Here is a 20,347-nt window from a genome sequence, read left to right as displayed (position 1 = left end):
AACAAGCCTGAGAGTACGGTGACTAGTTTGCCTAATGACCTCCTTGCAACACCAGCCCAGCCAGTCATATTACTTTTAGTCGCTTGAACGTTAACCTGCTGCTATCACACTACATTGAGGGACTTCTAGAACACTCATGTGAAATCAGTTGTATTAACATCTAGGAGTGAATGCCAGCCAAGTTGGAAAAGCATGCAGAATATCTCACACTATTGAAGGAAAATAATTTTTTAAATTATTTCTATTGCTTGATGCTTTTGTGAGCTGCTGAGAAGATAATTGCATTTTAGAAAGCATGGTATTAATATTAAGCACTGTGTCATTAAGTAATAGGCTTTGTAATGCAAGTTACTTACACTGGCAACTTCCCCTCTGATGTATGTTGAACCTTCAGTATTTGACTAAAGCTTTCAAGCTAACTTGACCTTTGAGAGAATTATAAAGCAGGTGAAGTTTGTTTCAAGGTAGTTTATTTTCTCTCTGTTCACTTTGGTCTCTCTCTAGTGGGAGTTCTCACACCAGATTAACAATTATTTTTCTTCCCACTCTCTCTATAAATGTATGTATTTGGGGGGCTGGAAGAATCACACAAGTGAGTTTTTACAGTTAGAAGAACTTTTGGAGTCCTGGTGTGGCACTATAGGATATGTACTAGATTGCTAACCACAAGTTGACAGTTCAAACCCACTAGCTGCTCTTCCAAAACACTACTCAAGGTCACTATGAGTTGGAATCAACTTGACAGCAATGATATTCCTTATAAGAATCATTCTATAAATATGTTATACATTTCTCTATTAATGTAACTCAACCAAACCAAATCCGTTGCTGTCTATTTGATTTCAACTCAATGGCAGCTTTTTTTGGAAATACAGATTTGCAGGCTAGGGACTTGTATTCTGAATACTGTCTTTTTTAAGGCAACTTCACTCTCCCTCATTTTTTTTTTTGAAGTGACAAGAGGTTGCATCTTCTCATCTCACAGTCCTGGTGGAGCCCATGCTGAGTCAATTAATGTCTGTGGAATATTTTGCACTGAAATTCTTTCTTGCAAAATTGGATGCCCCAGTAGGGTGCCTACTGCAGTGATGGGCACCAGCTTTGCAAGCTGTTCAAGTGCAGGATCAGACCCTTGAAACCACAATAAAGGGACACTACAAGTATGAGCAAGCCTTTATTACAAAGTTCTCAGGATGAGAGTTCAGAAATGAGAAAAAAAAAAAGTTAGAAGAGTTTACTCTAAAAGGGAAGAAATTGAAGACGGGATGTTGAGTACTTTGGGTGAGTACATAGGATTCAATGGAAAGAGACGGGATCCAACCTCTTGAAGGCTGGCCTTTGAATTGTCCCCATGGGACTTGATGACCTTGATAACCACACCATTAAACTACTGTCAGGAGAGATTTTTCTCTTTTTACTTATAAGATGGTTCAGTGTTGGAATAAATCTTGTCATAGGTAGCTGGTAGCCTTTTAATGCAGTGTATCTTTTCCCAGAGATTTTCAGAACCCCATAAACTCTTTTTCAGATAATATCTATTTATAAATAAGAGGCTGGATGATAGATCAGATGGTCTCTGGGTATCATCTGATTTTATCCTGTGCTGGTTTTCTTCCCTCCATTTATGATTTAATTTTTTTGTTATTGTTGTTAAGTGCTGTCCAGTCTGTGATGACCCTATATAGCATTTCCAAGGAGTGGTTGGTTACTTTGATCTGCCAATCTTGTGGTTAGCAGTCCAGTGCTTAATGATTTATAATTAAGATAAGCTATTTTGAAGTTAAAAAATTTGTAATAAAGTATGAAATTCAATTAGATGCAAAGGTTTGAACCTTGTGGTTAGGAGTCCAGTGCTTAATGATTTATAATTAAGATAAGCTATTTTAAAGCTGAAAAAATTATAATAAAGTATGAAATTCAATTAGATGCAAAGGATTGTGTATTAAGTAAATGTAACCTAAGGAAGGGAAGAGAAACATTAGCATCTACAAGGGAGCTTCAGAATGTTTATGGAAAAATGGAATTAAAATATAATGGAATTTTTCCATGAAGCTTTCAAGCCTCCTCATATTTGTTTATTATTGCTGTTATTTGTCACTGAGTTGATTCTGAGTCATAATGACCTTATGGTTGTATGTAATGAAATTTCGTCCAGTCCTACACCATTCCTATGATAATATCTCTTGATTGTGCATCTTAAAAGTCAGATCAGACATACTGAGGATAAATTAAACCCTCTGCCTCAAATAATTATTTTTAAGTGAGAAGGGAATGTGTGATACCAAAAAATGTCACTGAGGAAAGCTAGGAGAACCATCCCCAGGCGATACTGTGTTGTTAATTAATATATTTATTTATATTCCAGAAAATCACCTTCTATTTGTTTGACTTGGAAACACAGTGTTGTCAGTGCTGAAATACACACTAAACAAACTCATAAGAAACTAATGTACAGACCAGAATGCCATTTTCATAACAAGCCATGAAAAAAAAAGAGATCCACCAAAGCAACTGGGTAACTCACATGTTTTGGTCAGTTTTCCATGGTAGGAAATTAACATGAAGACCAAAAATAATCCCAAAATCGCTTAGTAAACATGAAAGTAGATCAAGGGTTACATATGTTGTTGTTGTGAAGTGCCGTTAAGTCGGTTCTGACCCATACTGACCCTATATAGGGCTTACACAAAGCAGTTGGTAAGGTTGAACCGCCGACCTTACAGTTCAGACGGCTTTGCAGACTGGCGCATTAACCCATACTGCCACACCAGGACTCCGGGGTTATATATATAATGGATTAATGTTATGACAACTGCATCATTTTTATATTTGTGGCATACCTGCAGGAGACCCTGGCCCCAACATAATGTACTGGACTGGCCTCACCAACCTCTGTGTCTCGCTCACATTCATTTCCTTTGAGACATGGTATCCAAGATCATTTTGAAAGCAATAGCTTCAGATATGTTCAAGATTACAGCCAGGGCTTCAGATTGTAGGTGCTTGTCAGTTGCCTGTCTTATTGCCTGGCTGATAGGTACGTTCCCACAATTTTACAGTCATCAGGTTTTCTTTTTATATAAACCTTTTTAGTAACTTGCTGTTATCCTTTCATAATTTATTTAAAGATTTGCATTATACTAGAAATTTGGGTGACTTTTCATATCTCCATTATAAACAATATCCCGCAATGGTAGATTCCTCAGTTAACAATTTGGGAGATCTGGGATTGACTCCTGGCTACTGTACCCCATGTGCAACTACCACCTGTCTGTCATTGGTGGTTCACATGTTGCTATGATGCTGTGCAGGTTTCAACAAAAATTTCTGATTCAGACAGACTTGAAAAAACAGTCTGGAAATCTACTTCAAGGCAAACAACAACAACAACAACAACAACATCCATTGAACACCCTATGAATTGCAATGTTTCAATCCACAACCAAGCAAGGGAAGAATGCAGGACCAGGAAGCATATCATTCCATTGTACATGGGGTCACCAGGAGCCAGAGGCCAACTGAATGGCAGCTAACAACAACAACAAAAAATTATAAACAATGCTAATAATGATAGTTAACATTTATTTATGGAATGCTTACTTTGTTTCAGGCATTTCACTTAAATGGTTAATTGGTTGGTTATGTGCTGTGTAGTCGGTTCCAACTCATAGGGACTCTAAGGTTTCCGAGGCTATAAATGTTTATGGGGAGCAGAAAGCCTCATCTTTCTCCCACAGAACAGCTGCTGGTTTTGAACTGCTGACCTTGAGGTTAGCAGCCCAACTCGAAACCACTATGTTACCAGAGTGCCATCTATATATATAACTAACTTGCAATCATCACATTGATACATGAGGTCAGTTCTAATATCATCCTCATTTTTTTTGCAGATGAGGAAACTGATACCCAAAGACATTCTTTGTGATAGAAGCAGGAGTTATAGATGAGAAGTTTAGCTCCAGAGTCCACATGTTTGACCACTGAGGAATACTAACTCCCTGTTTCTGAGCTGTGCCACCTTAGGCAAGTTCTTAACAATGGCAACCTGCAAAACTGGGCATAGTAACAGGACCTACTTCTTGAGATTGCTTACATCTAAGAACAATAAATGGTATATAGTAGGTGCTCAATAAGTGTTCGCAAAAGCAACCCTCCTACGCCCCTGACTCAACAATGGAAACCCTGGAGTACAACCCAAGCATTTTGGCTGCATTTTCCTAATGGGGTGAATCTAGTCAATGAGTATACTGTTGACAAAAGTTTGCCTCCGTTCTTTTCCTTAACTTACTTCCTTACTTTCTTTCCCCTGTTTCAAAGGAAGAAGTAATTCTTCTCTGGCTTATGATAACATTGTGTTCTGGAGTCTCTTTCCAACTGCCTTCCTGGATCTATCAACTCTCTTTACACTGGAATCTCCAATCTGTCCCTGTGTCTCTTGGCTCCTTCCTCTCAATCTGGAGACTGGCTTTGGCTTCTTATATCTCTTGATGCCTGCTCCCTCCTTAACTTCCCTTCCTTTTCACCTTCTTAACTATGAAGGGTCTTTAAAGACTAGACTGTGCTTCCCTTTGCATTTTCCTCTCATCAATTCCATGCAGTCCTGCCTTCATCTTCCACCCATGAAAACCACCTTGGCTTATTGCCTATTCCAGTGGACACTTCTCAATGCCAGTCTTGTCTCTCCCTCAGCCTTTGACATAGGTGATCCCTGTCTACTTTGTGAAATTGATTTCTTAAGGGCCTTTCTTAGGCTCTTTATTCCTGCTTTTCTTCTTCCTTTGCGCAAGCTTCATCTCCCTCTTCCTTGATTCTTCTCTTCAGTGCCTGTCTCCCCAGGTTCTGCCATTAGCCAGCTGCGTCTCTGTTTCTCATCCCAGCTTCGGAGTTCACATTTCACATATATGTTGATGACTTCCATATCTGTCATTTGAGTCCAGCTATGTCTCATGAGGCCCATTATCTGTAAAGGATACAACTTATTGGGCACATCTCTAGTTAGATAAGCCAGAGACACCGCAAAGTAAACATACCCAGAGTGGAGTGTTTCGTATCTTTATTCATGCAAATCAGCTGCTGTACCCAGATTCACTAATAACCTGGGAATCCTCCAACCCCTTCCTCCTCTGTGCCCCTACACCAAGCACTATGGATTTTTTTTTTTCTGTTTATTTTTCATCTTTAACAATCTTTGAACCCTTCTTTCCTTCTCCATCCCCCTGCTTTTAACTTGGCTCAGGCTTTCATCTCGTCTCTGAAATTACTACATAACAAGATTGCTGTGGAGTTGATTCTGACTCCTGGGCTCTCTTTCATGATGACCACATGTGTGTCTGAGTACAACAGTGCTCCATAGAGTTTTCAGTGGCAGACTTTTCAGAGTAGATCATCAGGCCATTCTTTGAGGCACCTTGGATGGACTCGAACTTCTAACCTTTTGATTAACAGTTGTGATGTTAACCAGCCCAGGGCATCTTGGAGCCCAACAAAGCGTGTCTTCATTCTCCATCACCTCCAGTTCATCCTTTAACTCACAGATGAATCAGTAGTACCCTTTTCAGAAAGACTGTGAAAATGTAAAAGTATGACATGCTTATACTTTTTTTTCCCTTTGGCCTTGGAAAATGTGTTGCAAATATAACAAAGAAAATAAGTTTTCCATAATTTGGAAACTCATTTTTAGCCATCTGTAAAAAATATAGCATTGATACATTTCCTTCTGGTTTCTTCAAAAATTTGCATGTGTAGGTTTTCTAATCACCGTTGGGGTCATGCTACATAAGGTAGCCACTGCACTGTTGAATATTTGGGCTGTGTCCAGTTTTTCATCACTAAGTGAACTTTAATTTAACTAAGTGAACAACTTGGTGCTTCATTCTGTATCTCCTGCCATTGACTATTTCCATGGGATAAGTTGTTCGGTGTAGAATTCATGGGTTAAAATATTATTATGAGCATTTCTCAGATTCTTGATACCTTTTGCCCAGTTGCGGTCCAAAAAAAAAGAAAAAAAGACTGGCGTCTCACTCATCCTTGCTAGAATTAGATGGTATCATATAAATAATATATTTTATAATTTAATAGTTGAACAATGGAACCTTGGTATTTTCTAAAGGAAAGTAACATGTACTCATGACTTTATTGCTGCTGTTGGTGTTAAGTGCCCTTGAGCTGGTTCTAACTCATAACAATCCTGTATAGGATTTCCAAGGAGCAGATGGGGAGTTTGAACCACCAACCTTGTGGTTCCCAGTCCAGTGCTTATTCTATAGCGCCACACCATATGTTGTTGTTGTTATGTGCCATCAAGTCGTTTCAGACTCATAGCGATAGACACAGGTCTTTTTCATTCCGTGAATTTTCTATTTATGTTTTCAGTTTGTTTTTCTATTCAGATGTCAGTTGTTCTTTTATTTTCTTGAATTTATGTACGTGAGGAGTCATTGTGAAATCCAATCCTTGCTTTAAAAGTCTTTATTGTTCCTTACAATCTTCAGGTAAAAGTTAAACCCCCTGTTTGGCACACAGTCCCCCTCTTGTCTTGCCCTTGATTCTCTGCCCTTGCTGTGCAGAGATGCACACAAATACACGATAGGCCATTCTGAACTAGTTCCAGTTCTCAAAATAATATATTTGCTCTTTATGCCTCATGCTTTTGCAACATACTTTTTTTTCGGCCCTCAAACCACCATTCTGCACATGCCTCCTACTTTACCTAGCAAACTCCCACTGACCTTTAAAATCACTAAAAAAAATCTCCCTTGTGTGGGGACCACGCTTTACCTCCTAATCTGAATTATGGCCTCCTTAAGGAGCTCTGGTAGCGTAGTGGTTACGAATCGGGCTGCGAACCGGAAGGTCAGCAGTTCGAAACTACCAGCTGCTCTGCGGGAGAAAGATGAGGCGATCTGCTCCCGTAAAGATTTACAGCCTCGGAAACCCTATTCAGGGTCACTATGGGTCGAAAACGACTCAACGGCACTTAACAACAACAACATATGTTCTTAAGGAGCTCTGGTGGCATGGTAGCTAACGTGCTCAGCTGTTCTCCAGAAATCCAGTGGTTTGAACCCACCAGCTACTTCATGGAAGAAAGATGGGGCAGTCTGATTCTATAAAGATCTGCAGCCTTAGAAACCCTCTGTTGTATTGAGTGCAGACTTAAGCACAGAGTTCTTCACTTCGTGGATCAAATCAACTGCATTAGGTTTCCATGTTCTATAACATTTGGGCTTACTCCACTCACTTTTCACAAAGAAGGCAAGACTTTGTTATGTACTGAATTATGTCCCCCCAAATATATACTGCAAGCCGAACGCTAAAAACAGGGAGCCCAATGAGACTGTAGAATAACCACTGGACTGTTAGCCACAAGGTCAGCAGTTCAGACTTACCAGTGGCTCCACTGAAGTAAACTGAAGCTGCCTGCTCCTGTAAAGATTGACAGTCTTGGAAACACTTATAGGGTGGCTATGATTCAGAATCAACTCCATGGCAATGGGTTTGGGTTTGGGGTTTATACCTATAAATGAGATTTCTTGGGTAATGTTCAACTACTAACCAAGGGTGGCAATTTAAACCCATACGGAGTACCTTAGAAAAGCGGTCTGGTAATCTTCTTCCAAAAGGGCAGTGTGTTGTTGTTAAGTTGTTAAGAGCCATCAAATATGTTCATAATGACCTTCTATAGGGTTTCTGAGGAGCAACTGGTAGATTTGAACTGCTTCCCTTGTGGTCTGCAGTCCAGTGCTGATCCTACAGTGCCACACCATAAGTCAGTTGTTGTTGTTGTTGTTAAGTACCGTGGAGTCGGTTCTGACTCGTAGTGACCCTGCACAGGATTCCCAAAGCTGTAAATCTTTACAGGAGCAGAACGCCTCACTTTTCTCCCGTGGAACCGCTGGTAGTTTCGAACTGCTTACCTTGAGGTTGGCAGCCTGATTCGTAACCACTATGCTACCAGAGCTCCTAATGTTAGATTAATAAATTGTATTAATAAATTGAGATTCACTTAGTAAACATGTTTGTCTTGAAGGAAGTCGAAATAATAATGCTTGCATAATACTTACAATTTACTTGTTCATTTTGCTTAATGACTTAGAGACCAAACACTGTTTCAGGTACAAAGCATGCCAGGTTTGTCAGTGCCTATAACCTGACTTCTAGGTAGTTACCAAGCTGCCCTTTTAGTTGGTCCTCCAGAGTAAACAGTGAGTCTGTGTGGTGCTGTTGCTTAGATGTTGGGCTGCTGACTGCTGCACTGAAGCATTGGTCAAAGACAGGACTCCAGGAACTGACAGAATACATATTGAAGTCTTTCAGCAAACTGATACAACGCTGGAAGCAATCACTCATCTATGCCAAGAAATTTGGAAGACAGCTACCTGGCCAATTTTATCCTGAATATCCTAAGGGACAATAAGAACATTTTATGTAAGGATTGAATTTCACAATGACTCCTCACATACACAAATTCAAGAAAACAACACCGGAAGAGATCCATATCTGTGCCTATTCCAAAGAGAGGTAACCCAACATATTATGGAAATCATCAGGCAATATCATCGATATCCCTTGTAAGTAAAATTTTGCTGAAGATAATTCAAAAGTAGCTGCAGTGGTACATCAACAGGGAGCTGCCAGAAACTCAAGTCAGACTCAAAAGAGGACGTGGAACTAAGGAATATCATTGCTGATGTCAGATGATCTTGATTGAAAACAGAGAATACCAGAAAGATGTTTACTTGTACTTGCAAAGTCTTTGCAAAGGCTTTCAACTCTGTGAGTCCTGGTAAAGTATGGATCGCATTGTGAAGAATGGGCATCCCAGAACACTTGATTGTCACGTTAGGAACCTGTACATAGACCAAGAAGCAGTTGTTCAGACAGAATAAGGAGATACTAAATGGTTCAAACTCAGAAAAGGTGTGTGTTGGGGCTGTATTCTTTTGCCATATTTATTCTGAGCAAATAATCTGAGAAACTGGATTATATGAAGAAATCCGTGGCATCAGAATTGGAGGAAGCCTCATTAACAACCTGCAATATGCGAATGATACTACCATACTTGTTGAAAACAAAGAAGACTTAACTTACTTACTGATGAAGATCAAAGAGCACAGCCTTCAGTATGGATTGCATCTCAATGTAAAGAAAACAAAAATCCTAACAATGGACCAATATATAACATCATGATAAATGGAGAAAAGGTTCAAGTTGTCAAAGACTTCATTTCTCTTGGATTCACAATCAGCACTCATGGAAGCAGCAGTCAAGAAATCAAATGACGTATTGCATTAGGCAAATCTGCTGCACAAGACCTCTTTAAAGATTCAAAAACAAAGATAATCAGTTTGAAAATTATAATTTTAAGGTTATATCAGTTGAGGTACATCTGACCCAATTCATGGTTTTTCAGTTGCCTTATTATATGCATGTGAAAGTTGGACAGTGAATAAGGAAGACCATAGAAGAATTGATGCATTTGCGTTATGGTTTTGGAAAAGACAATGGAAAGTACCAATGACAGCCAGATGAGCAAACAAACCTGTGATGAAAAAAATACAGCTCGAATGGTCCTTACAAGCAAGGACCATTAGTGCATAATACTATGAAGCCAGCAAGACTTTGTCTCTCACATACTTTGGACATATTTTCAGATGGGACCAATTCCTGGAGAAGGACATTATGTTTGGTAAAGTGGAGGGTCAGCGAAAAAGAGTCCTTGCAAATGTCGGTAACTCTGCAGCTACTCTGAAACTCTGGTTTCCCTCCTAAAGTACCTTCAACAGTATTCTGTGCTTTTAATCACAGGAAACCTGGCAGTGTCTGGAAGGGGGCATTCCTCAAGCCACTGACAGGCAGCCTTTGTTCCCATCATTGGACCTGTTGTTGCCCCAAACCACCCTCCCTCCAAACCATTTGTCATTCAAGATAATGAAGATTCTCATTCATTTCTTCCCTCACCCTCCTTCCCTTTCACCTACACTTCTTGCTCTTATTGAAAAAGCAAAATTATCAGTAAAAAAAAAAAATATATATATATATAGTTTCGTTCTGCTGTGCATGGGGTCGCTATGGGTCGGTTCCGACTCGATGGCACCTGACAACAACAACAACATATTGTTGTTGTGAAGTGCCGTCGAGTCGGTTCCAACCCATAGTGACCCTGTATAGGGTTTCCGAGGAGCAGCTGGTGAGCTTGAACTGTTGACCTTGCAGTCCAAATGGCTTTGCAGTCTGGTGCATTAACCCACAGCACCACACCAGGACTCTCTCTCTCTATTTATATATATATACTGGTGGAGGAGGCTTAATTTTAATACCTTTCAGTTCAGCTAGATTCTGCTTTCTCCATTTGATTTGAATAAAATATATCTTAGAAAGACAGAGAATACTGGACAGATATTTACTTGGGTTTTATTGACTATGCAACAACTTTCAACTGTGTGGAAAAATCATTCTCTACTGATTTTATTATTAAAACCCTAAAGTCCCTGGATAGTGCAAATGCTCTACATGTTCAATGGTAACCAAAAGGTTAGAGGTTCAAGTCTACCTGGAAGTGTTTTTAGAAGAAAGTCTTATGACCTACGTCTGAAAAGCCTGTGTCGCAGTTTTACTCTGAACTGCTAAGGTCACCATGAGACCAACGTTACTGCATAGCAACTGCTTTGGTTTAATTATCTTCCACTCTTTTCTTGACTGCAGATAACTGAAGCTTTGACTCTTCCAACTTACGCAACTTAGCTTGTTCATAAAATGCAAGTTGTAACTGAGTCACAGAGACTTGCTTTTGTGACCAGTCCTAATGTGCTAAATTGTTGAGCTCTTCTGTTAGAGATGGTGAGGAAGTAAGAAATATATCGTCTGCTATTTTCCATGAGTTTTCATCAGAATTCCAAATTTCACTCAAACATTTCTTAATTTCCCCACAAAGTGATTTTACTTAAACCTTGTTATCATGAACTTGCTCCCCATATTTGTATTGATTGGATTACACATAATTCTTTCTTTCAGGCTTTCATATTCGTATTTTTAGGTAGATACCTTCCACTATTGTTGTTAAGTGTCATCGAGTTGGTTCTGACTCATAGTGACCCTGTTTAAGATTTCTGCAAAGTGGCTGGTGAATTTGAACCACCATTCTTATGACCTTGTGGTCTAGTGCTTACCCTATAGTGCCACATGAGGACTCCATATCTTCCACTAGTGCCTATTAATTTGACAATAGCATATTAATATTGCTGTAATGATTCATTTCCTCCTATACTTTTCTTGGATTTTTCAAAATAGATTTTTTTCCATTATTTTCTTTGTTATTTTAGGCACAAGGAGTTATTAATATTTAAAATTGCCCTGGAACAATAATTCATATCTAATATAAGAGTGACTATTACTATTTTAGGTGAATATGGCTATTCTGAGAAGGGGAGAAAGAGTTCAAATAAAGTTCAAATGCTGTAGAGTTCCATTTATCACCGAACAGAACTATAAACTAAGAATAGACAAAGGGACTTCCTGTAGGCCTCGTCCCAATTAGCCTTTCTGCATTTTTCTCTTTCTTATCCTTTAACATCCCAACACTAACTTATAATAGTGCATATTATGCTTACTACACCAGATAGCATCATTATTCATTCCATCTATGAGATTAGAATACATTTTCTAATTTGCATTAGTTCCCGGTTTTCTGAATATTCCAAGAGTGCTGAATTAATAAAATCCTGACAGGCTAAGCCACTATGAAGGAGACCTAAAAATGCAGTGACTTATGTAAGATGGAAGTGTTTTGTTTTGTTTTTTGCATAACAGTTAAAAGGTAGTTGACGATCAGTGGTGGTTCACTGCATTGCTCCCGAGAGTCATCATGGCGGCAGAGGCTGCCAGGTTACATACATGATTCTACCTCTGGGTCCAAGGTGGCTGCTCCAGGTGTTTCCATTTCTCAGCCTGGGAAAAGGTAAAAACATAAAGTGGAGGAAAACTATATTTATTTAAAATGAGATTAAGAAGTTGTATATATGTCTTCCACTTGTATTCCATTGGTCCAAATGTCATATGGCTATAGTCACCTGCAAAGAAGGTTGGAAAATAAAGTCTCTAGAGGAGCAACTATATGTTCCCAGGTAGAACTGTTACTCAAAGGAATAATGGGTGAGCGAAGGGGAAGGGTGGATAATTAGTAGTGCCTGTCGGAGATACCTTTCAAGTTAGCTACTTTGATATTGGTTTAAAAGAAACCATATTTAATTCCTGATTATCCCTGAATGGTCCTCAGTTTCGCTGTTTTTCTGTACTTCATAACCTTCAACTTGGAGGAAATGACTCCGTGAGAAGGTGTCTGTGTGTGATATTGCATGTCTTCAAACCCATCCCACTTCCTATATTGTTATTGTAGTGCTATCAAGTTGGTTCTGACCCATAGCAACCCTGTATAGGGTTTCTGAGGAGCAGCTCCTGAGTTTGAACTGCTGACTTTGCAGTTCAAACCGACATTTCAGTCCAGCGCATTAACCCACAGCGCCACACCATAGTAACGCTGTATATGGTTTCTGAAGAGCAGCTGGTAAGCTTGAACTGCCAGCCTTACAGTTCAAACAGCATTGCAGTCTGGCACATTAACCCACAGCGCCACACCAGGACTCCACCTTCTATATTAGTGATTACAAATTGGGCTGTGAACCGCAAGGTCAGCAGTTCGAAACTACCAGCTGCTCCATGGGAGAAATATGAGGCTTTCTGCTCCCATAAAGATTTACAGCCTTGGAAACCCTGTTCAGGGTCACTATGGGTTGGAACCAACTCAATGGCACTTAACAACAACAACAATATGAAGCCAGCATACCTTCTTTTATCCCTAAGTAACAGATGACTCTGGAAATGGGCTGATAATGTATCTCAGCACTCCTTGGGCAGCTTACACTTCCTCTTGGCTTTTCCCAGCTTTAACAAGACTCTCACAATCCCATTTTGACTCAGTAAAAAATATTCTTTATTTTTCATTGCAGCTTACTGTAGGTGTGCTTCAGGTCACAGAACCTAGTTTGAGACAAATCTAACATTGGTTATTATCTTTACTAGGCAATATGGTGAGTAAGGTCCATAAAGAAGAGGAAGGAAATTGATATCGGATTCTATTTTAGGTCTTCAGACTGTAGGGTCTAAGATGTGGGATCCTGGATCTAACTAACTCCCTTCTGTAATAGTTGATGTATTTTACTACATGTCCATCAGCTCCTGCAGCTATATACACTGTTAGCTTCTCACACAGATAGCCCCATGATAGAAACAGTTCTGTTTTAAATAAGAGCGTAAGTTCCCATATATGTATTTTAAGAAACTGCAAAATTACAGAAAAAGAAAGTCCAATGTTACATTTTTTACACATTATTTATTGAGAGTTTACTTCCTGTTGATTTGTCATTAGAACTGGGTTAAGGAAAGAAACTGGCCCAAGGTACTCTGCCCATGACATCTAAAGCTCACCTTCTCAGGCCAGAGAATCTGTGTGTTTGTGTGTTCCAAAAATACACGTAACTAAGCATTTGCCGATTCAACAGTTTTTTTCATGTTTAAGCCACTGGTGGTGATTATATTTATCATGTTATCACCAATATAATTTAAAACAACTATTCCACTTAAAACATTTACTGATGAAGATCAAAGAGCACAGCCTTCGGTATGGATTACATCTCAATGTAAAGAAAACAAAAATCCTCACCTCTGGACAACATTCTTATCAACAGAGAAAAGATTGAAGTTGTCAAAGACTTCATTCTTCTTGGATCAACTATCAACATTCACGGAAGCAGCAGTCAAGAAATCAAACATCGTATTGCATTAGGCAAATCTGCTGCACAAGACCTTTTTAAAGTGTTGAAGAGCAAAGATGTCAGCTTGAGGACTAAAGTGAACCTGACCCAAGCCATGGTACTTTCGATAACCTCATATGTATGCGAAAGCTGGACAATGAGTAAGGAAGACCATAAAAGAATTGATGCTTTTGAGTTATGGTGTTGGAGGAGAGTATTGAAAGTGCCACGGGCTTTCAAAATGGATCTATTCAAAACCAATAGATCCATTTTGAAAGAAGTGCAGCCAGAGTGCTCCTTAGAGGCCAAGATGGCCAAACTTCGTCTCTCATACTTTGGACATATTGTCAGGAGGGACCAATCGCTGGAGAAGGTTATCATGTTTGGTAAGGTGGAGGGTCAGAGAAAAAGAGGAAGACCCCCAATGAGATGGACTGGCCAAGTGGCAGCATCGATTGACTCTAGCGTGGCAACAGTAGTGAGGTTGGCCCAGGCTCGGGCAGTGTTTCGTTCTGCTGTGCATTAGGTCACTATGGGTTGGTACCAACTCGATGGCACCTAACAACAACAACAACATTCTACTACCATTAACAGAAACTACACTGGACTGCTGACAAGGTCGGTGGTTCAAACCTACCAGCCACTTCTTAGAAACCCTATACAGGGTCACTATGAGTTGGGGCTGACTCAATAGCACTTAACAACAACAATAACATGTCCTCCGAGTAATGAGTCTTCCTGCCCCCTCTTCCTCACCTCTGCTAACTACTAATAAGTTTTGGTTTAGTATACGTTTACCTGTTTCATATAAATAGGATCATATGGTATTTGCCCATTTGTGGCTGAATTGTTTCACGCAGTACCATGCTTTTAAGGTTCATCCATGTCATAACGTGTATAGGAACTTCATTGCTGAGTAATAGTCCATTGTATAGATAGAGCACAGTTTGTGTGTCCTTCCATCTGTTTGTGGACATTCACTTTGGGTACTAATGAATATTAGTGCACATAAAAGATATACTTTTGAAATGAAAGACAAAATTTATGAGTAAACAACTTGAGTGGAATTTGAAGCCTAAAAATAGCATAGGAACCTTGCTTTATTCCTCAACAAATTTTACATATTGTCTTAGGAATGCTGTATGTTTTGATATGGGTAGGGGGTACTCATCCTTCTCTTCAACCTATAATCATCTGCTGGTGTTGGTGCTGTCAAGTGAGTCGGTTCTGACTTATAGTGAGCTTTTATAGTTTCCAAGGAGTGACTGGTGGGTTTGAACGTCTGACCTTGAGGTTGGTAATCCATTGCTTATCTTACAGCATCACATTAGAATCCTCAAAGGAGAGTAATAGATGGGGATAGAAACTCCCAATGGTGCTCTAGGATGAGCACTGGACTGACTGCTAAAAGAAAAGTCAGCAGTTAAAATCCACCAGCCACTCCCTGGAGAAAGAGGAAGCTCTCTGCTCGGCAAAGATTTACCGCCTCAGAAACCTAAACAGGGTGGCTATGACTTAGAAACAACTTGCTGACATCGAGTTTGTTTGCTTGCTGGTGCCTGTTGTTGTTGTTAAGTGCCGTCGAGTCAGTTCCGACCCACAGCAACCCTGTACAGGGTTTCCGAGGGTATAAATCTTTACGGAAGTAGAAAGCCTCATCTTTCTCCCACGGAGCGGCTGGTAGTTTCGAACTGCTGACCTTAAGGTTCGCAGCCCAAGTTATAACCACTACGCTACCAGAGCTCCCAGGCTGGTGCCTGGGATTCCTTAAAATGAGGGGTTCCTCACAAGAGATAAAGCTTGAACGCCAGGGAAGTTGGCCTTTTCTTTCAAAGTTACTTTGTCATATTTACTTATTTCTTCAGTTTCGTTTCAGTTGACTAGTTTTTATTGCTCCTTCATATAGTTCTTTATGGTATGTGCAGCTCCTCCCTACCCAGCTCCCTGTTGTTGTAGCTGGAGAATGGAGGGTAGAGAAGACCTAGGAGACAAAGACCAGACTGTGTTTGTATTTAAGTTGGATTATGAGAAATTCTTAAAATATATTCATCCGAGGAATAAGAGTAAAGCATCCACTCCCCTGCAGGAAAGAAAGCAAATAAGTCTACAGTGAGTGATGATTGGAATTCCTGGGTAGTGGAGTTGGTTAATGTGCTTGGCGAAAAGTGAAAAGACAGGAGGTTCAAGTCCACCCAGAGATGCCTCAGAAAACTGGCAATCTCCTTCCAAAATTCAGTCATTAGACACCATGAAGGGCACAGTTTTCTACTCTGATACACATGGGTTGCCCTGAGTAAGAGCCAACGCAATGACATCCGGTTGGTTGGGTGGTGATTGGGTTGGAAGGAGGAGAAACATTAATATCCTTAATTTCTACTGTGTTTTGTAACTTCTCAAGCCCTTTCGTATTGAATATTTTTTTCTTATTATTATAATAAACAATAATTTAGGCAGAGAAATTATTATCTTGGTTTTGCAACTAAGGAAACAGCTTTAAGAACAGCCATTGGCTCACAGAATCTGCTGTGTGTACCAGGCATTCAGTACTAGTTCCATAGAACCTATAAAAAAAAAGGAGGCTTCAAACCAGGCCCTGAGGTAAACCTGTGCAAAGCTCACAATTTAGCTTTGAGTCTTCCATAAAGAGATTAAATATATGCCCGTGAGAGCCCATTAAATGTATGTATGCTTAAGGATCATGAATATTTGATTCCTATGAAAGGTTTCTAGACTGAAAATTCAGTCAGAAGAAGTTAAATGAGATGGGTCCTATCATGGAAAACATGTCTCTGATAGAAGGATGAATTAGTTCAGTGAGATGTACACCTTATTTCAAGAGTCATCATTATTGCCAATTGCCATTGGGTCATTCCAATTCATGGCAACCCCATGTGTGGCTGGCTGGCTAGTACTGTGTTCGTTCCCTAAGATCTTCAATGACTGATTTTTCAGAAGTAGATTTCCATACTTTCTTCCAATGATCCTCTAAGTAGACTCAGACCTCAAACTGTTCAGTTAGCAACCAGCCCAATGCATTAACTATTTGTACCACCCAAGGACTCTTGATACAAAAGTAGACATCATAGATGCCTTTGGTGGAAGGCTTAATAGGAAAGGGAAAAGGATTAAACAGGCTAAATAAACCCTTCCAGGTTAAGGGCTGTGTAATAAATACATCTTCCTCCACAGCTAGTCTCGCACAGTGTCCAGAACTGAGCTCCGGAAATGTTTGTGTAACTGAACAGGAAATGGAAATTCTGTGCTCCTTTAAAAGACTGAATGAAAATCAATACCTGCCATGATACTAGCTGAGATTGTGGTTACTCTGCATAGAGAGGGCTTGATGCAAGTTATATTCGTGTCTATCGATCTCCCTTTTGTGGAAAGCTCATCCGTGTTGCCACAGAGATATTCTCTTCCTGTCTGTCAGGGTATGAGAGAAGAAGGATCTGCTAGCCTTTTTCTAGATAACCACAAGGAGTAACAGTCCTTGGCCTGGTTGTGTTCTTGAAGCACCTTTCTCTGGCTGGGTATATATAAGTTCTTCAGCCCAAGAGAGAAGATGTGGGGTCTAGACACCTGGGGTCTAGTCCAATAGTTACAAAGTTCTCTAGCTTCTCATAGTATTTTACATGTCTTTAGCTTCTCAAAAATCATTCCTGTCTTGGCACAGCAGCTGAGGGAATCAATCAGGAAATGTGATGATTTCTGCTTCTCTTTTCTATCATATATCCTGGCTGGCTGTCCTTGGAAATGTGTGTTACCGCATAAAGGTACAATATTTGTGTGCAATTTTATACTCTCCTTTTCCTCTAGCAACTTTATAGTATTACAAACTTTAGTTATTATAGAGATGCTCAGTATATAATAGCGACTTATAATGTTGTTGTTGTTAAGTGCTGTCGAATCGGGTTCTGACCCATAGTGACCCTGTATAGGATTTCTGGTGAACTTGAACCTCAGGCCTCCTGGTTCAAGCAGACTTTGCAGTCCAGCACATTAACCAACAGCACCATACCAGGAGTCCTTGTTTATTTAAAACCTACATTATGCCAGGAGCTTCACACTGTTATCCTTAATTCTCACACTAGACAGCTGTGTCCCAGAGACTAGAAATCTTGTGCTGGTGGTGGTGTGCTGTGGAGTCAGTACCCACTCGTAGCGACCCTGTATAGAGTTTCTGAGGCTATATATTTTTACAGGAGCAGAAAGCCTCATTTTTCTACTGTAGATCACCTGGTGGACTCAAACTGTTGACCTTGCAGTTAATAGTGCAGCTCTTAATACACTAGGCTATCAGGGCTCATAGTAGTTAATACCTGACATCAGCAGAATTCAAATCTGTCTACTCCAGATCTGCTCCTAGACAAAATAGGCAGATGGGAGACATTTTCCATAGATTCAGGATGTGGTTATCTTCAAATTCATCAATAACTGTGTGGACTCCTAAGGAGCTCTGGTAGCATAGTGGCTATGAGTTGGGCTACTAATCTCACAGTCCACAGTTCAAAACTAATAGTATTTCCTCAGGAGAAAGATGAGGCTTTCTGCTCCCATAAAGATTTACAGCCTCAGAAACCCTATGCAGGTTTGTTGTGAGTTAGAACTGACTCTACAACACATAACCACCAACCACCATTATGTGGACTCCTGGTATGGTGCTGATCAGCACTGGACTTTGAACCACAAGGTCAACAGTTCAAATCTACCAGCTGCTCCTCGGAAACTCTATAAAGGATTGCTATGAGTTGAAACCAACTTGACGGCATTTAAAAATGCGTGTTGAATACCTACTCAAGTGATGGTTTCCCAAATTTGATACATGTATCAATTATATCTGAATGAGATGGTTCCAAATGATTTAAGCACTGGATTGAGAACCACAAGGTCCATGTTTCGAGCTCTCCAGCCTTTTCTCAAAGAGAAAGTTGAGGCCTTTAGGGCCTGTGAAGATTCTAGTCTCAGAAACTCTATACTGGGTCACTATGAATCACAATCAACTCAATGGCACTTCACAACAACAACAACATCACCTTTGGCAGAATCATCTGGACCCCACCCAAGGCCCACACCCTGAGAATCTTTGTATTTGTAACTTGGAGTTTGCATTGTCATCAAGATCCCCCAGGTAATTTTACATCACTAGAGAGTTGTACCAAGGCCCAGAGATAGAACAATAGTATTCAAAATTTGACCTTTGGACCATTTGCATCAGATTACTTGGAGCAATAAATACAAAGACTCCCTTCCTGGAAACAGGATGCAGCCCAAAACATATTTATATTTTAAAATGCACATTTTATTAAGCATTACATGTTATGATGTTCTCACACATAGTGGTAGAAGGTGAATAGTTAATTGTTGTGTGTTACAAGGTGTAGGTAGAGAAATTAAGATCAAGTCTACATTGGTGTTGCTATTAAGTGTGGTAGAGTTGGTTTCGATTTACAGTGACCCTGTAAAAGCTTTCTGAGTGGGTTTAAACTGCCAACCTTGTCATTAGCAATCCAGTGCTTATCTTACAACACCACACTGAACTCCAAAATCTTCATTAGAGAGCAAATACTTACATGAGAAAGCAAGACAGGCTTTATGGATCACTGAATAGACATATGGCAGCATACAATCAAATACTGATTGTGTGGTTAGAATTTGAGTAGTTATAACAGAATAGAGAAAAATGAGTGCCAGTTAAAAGACTACGTCTACAAGATGAGTGTCTTGAGTTGTAGCTTAAAGGATGGGTATTTAGTACTTTTAATACTAACCTAAAATCCCACAGTTCATGAAGATCACAGTTGCATACTATTTTTCCCAAATAAGCTGCAGTACAGAATAACTCCTTCAAATCCTCTGAACCAAAGTTCCCTGGAAAATGGCCATCCAGAGTGGCCAGAGTGACACTGTGGGATGCGGCTGTGGTGTGGTCGATGGCCAGCAGCTGGTGACTCACTTGCACTTCAGCCTTGCATCTCTCCTGGCTTAGGCTCCTCCCTCAGCAAGATTTCAATTGTTCCAGGAATAGTCCCAACTCAAAGGTCTGTTCCGTCTTTGCCAAGTCCCTTCTGCAACAGTTTCAAAACTTGCTTGATGATCTGAATCATCTGGGACATTTTTTAAAACTATGGATTCTGATCAATTGAATTGCATTTAAATGCATGATTTTCCTCTCGCCCAATTCTAGAGTTCATGTTTTCAACTCACTGCCTCCTGTATATGCTTGACTTTCTCTCTCCTCTTGGGCCAGGAGGAGATTTGGTGTGCCCTCAATGCAGGCTGGGTTATCCATCCCTCATGGCACCTGGCATTTGCATGCTCTCTTGGACCAGTGGCCATCTTAGGGCTTGTCAGCCTTTCAACTAAATATTCTGGTATTTGTTTAGGTAGGTAGGTAGATAGATAGATAGATAGATAGATAGATAGATAGATAGATAGATAGATAGATAGATTCATTGTTGTTGTTATTAAGTGCTAGAGAGTCTGGTATTTGTTTAGGTAGGTAGGTAGGTAGATAGATAGATAGATAGATAGATAGA

Source organism: Chrysochloris asiatica, unplaced genomic scaffold (genome assembly GCF_000296735.1).
Source record: "Chrysochloris asiatica unplaced genomic scaffold, ChrAsi1.0 scaffold00038, whole genome shotgun sequence".
In the NCBI taxonomy this organism is placed as follows: domain Eukaryota; kingdom Metazoa; phylum Chordata; class Mammalia; order Afrosoricida; family Chrysochloridae; genus Chrysochloris; species Chrysochloris asiatica.
Note: the sequence above shows the minus strand (reverse complement) of the source record.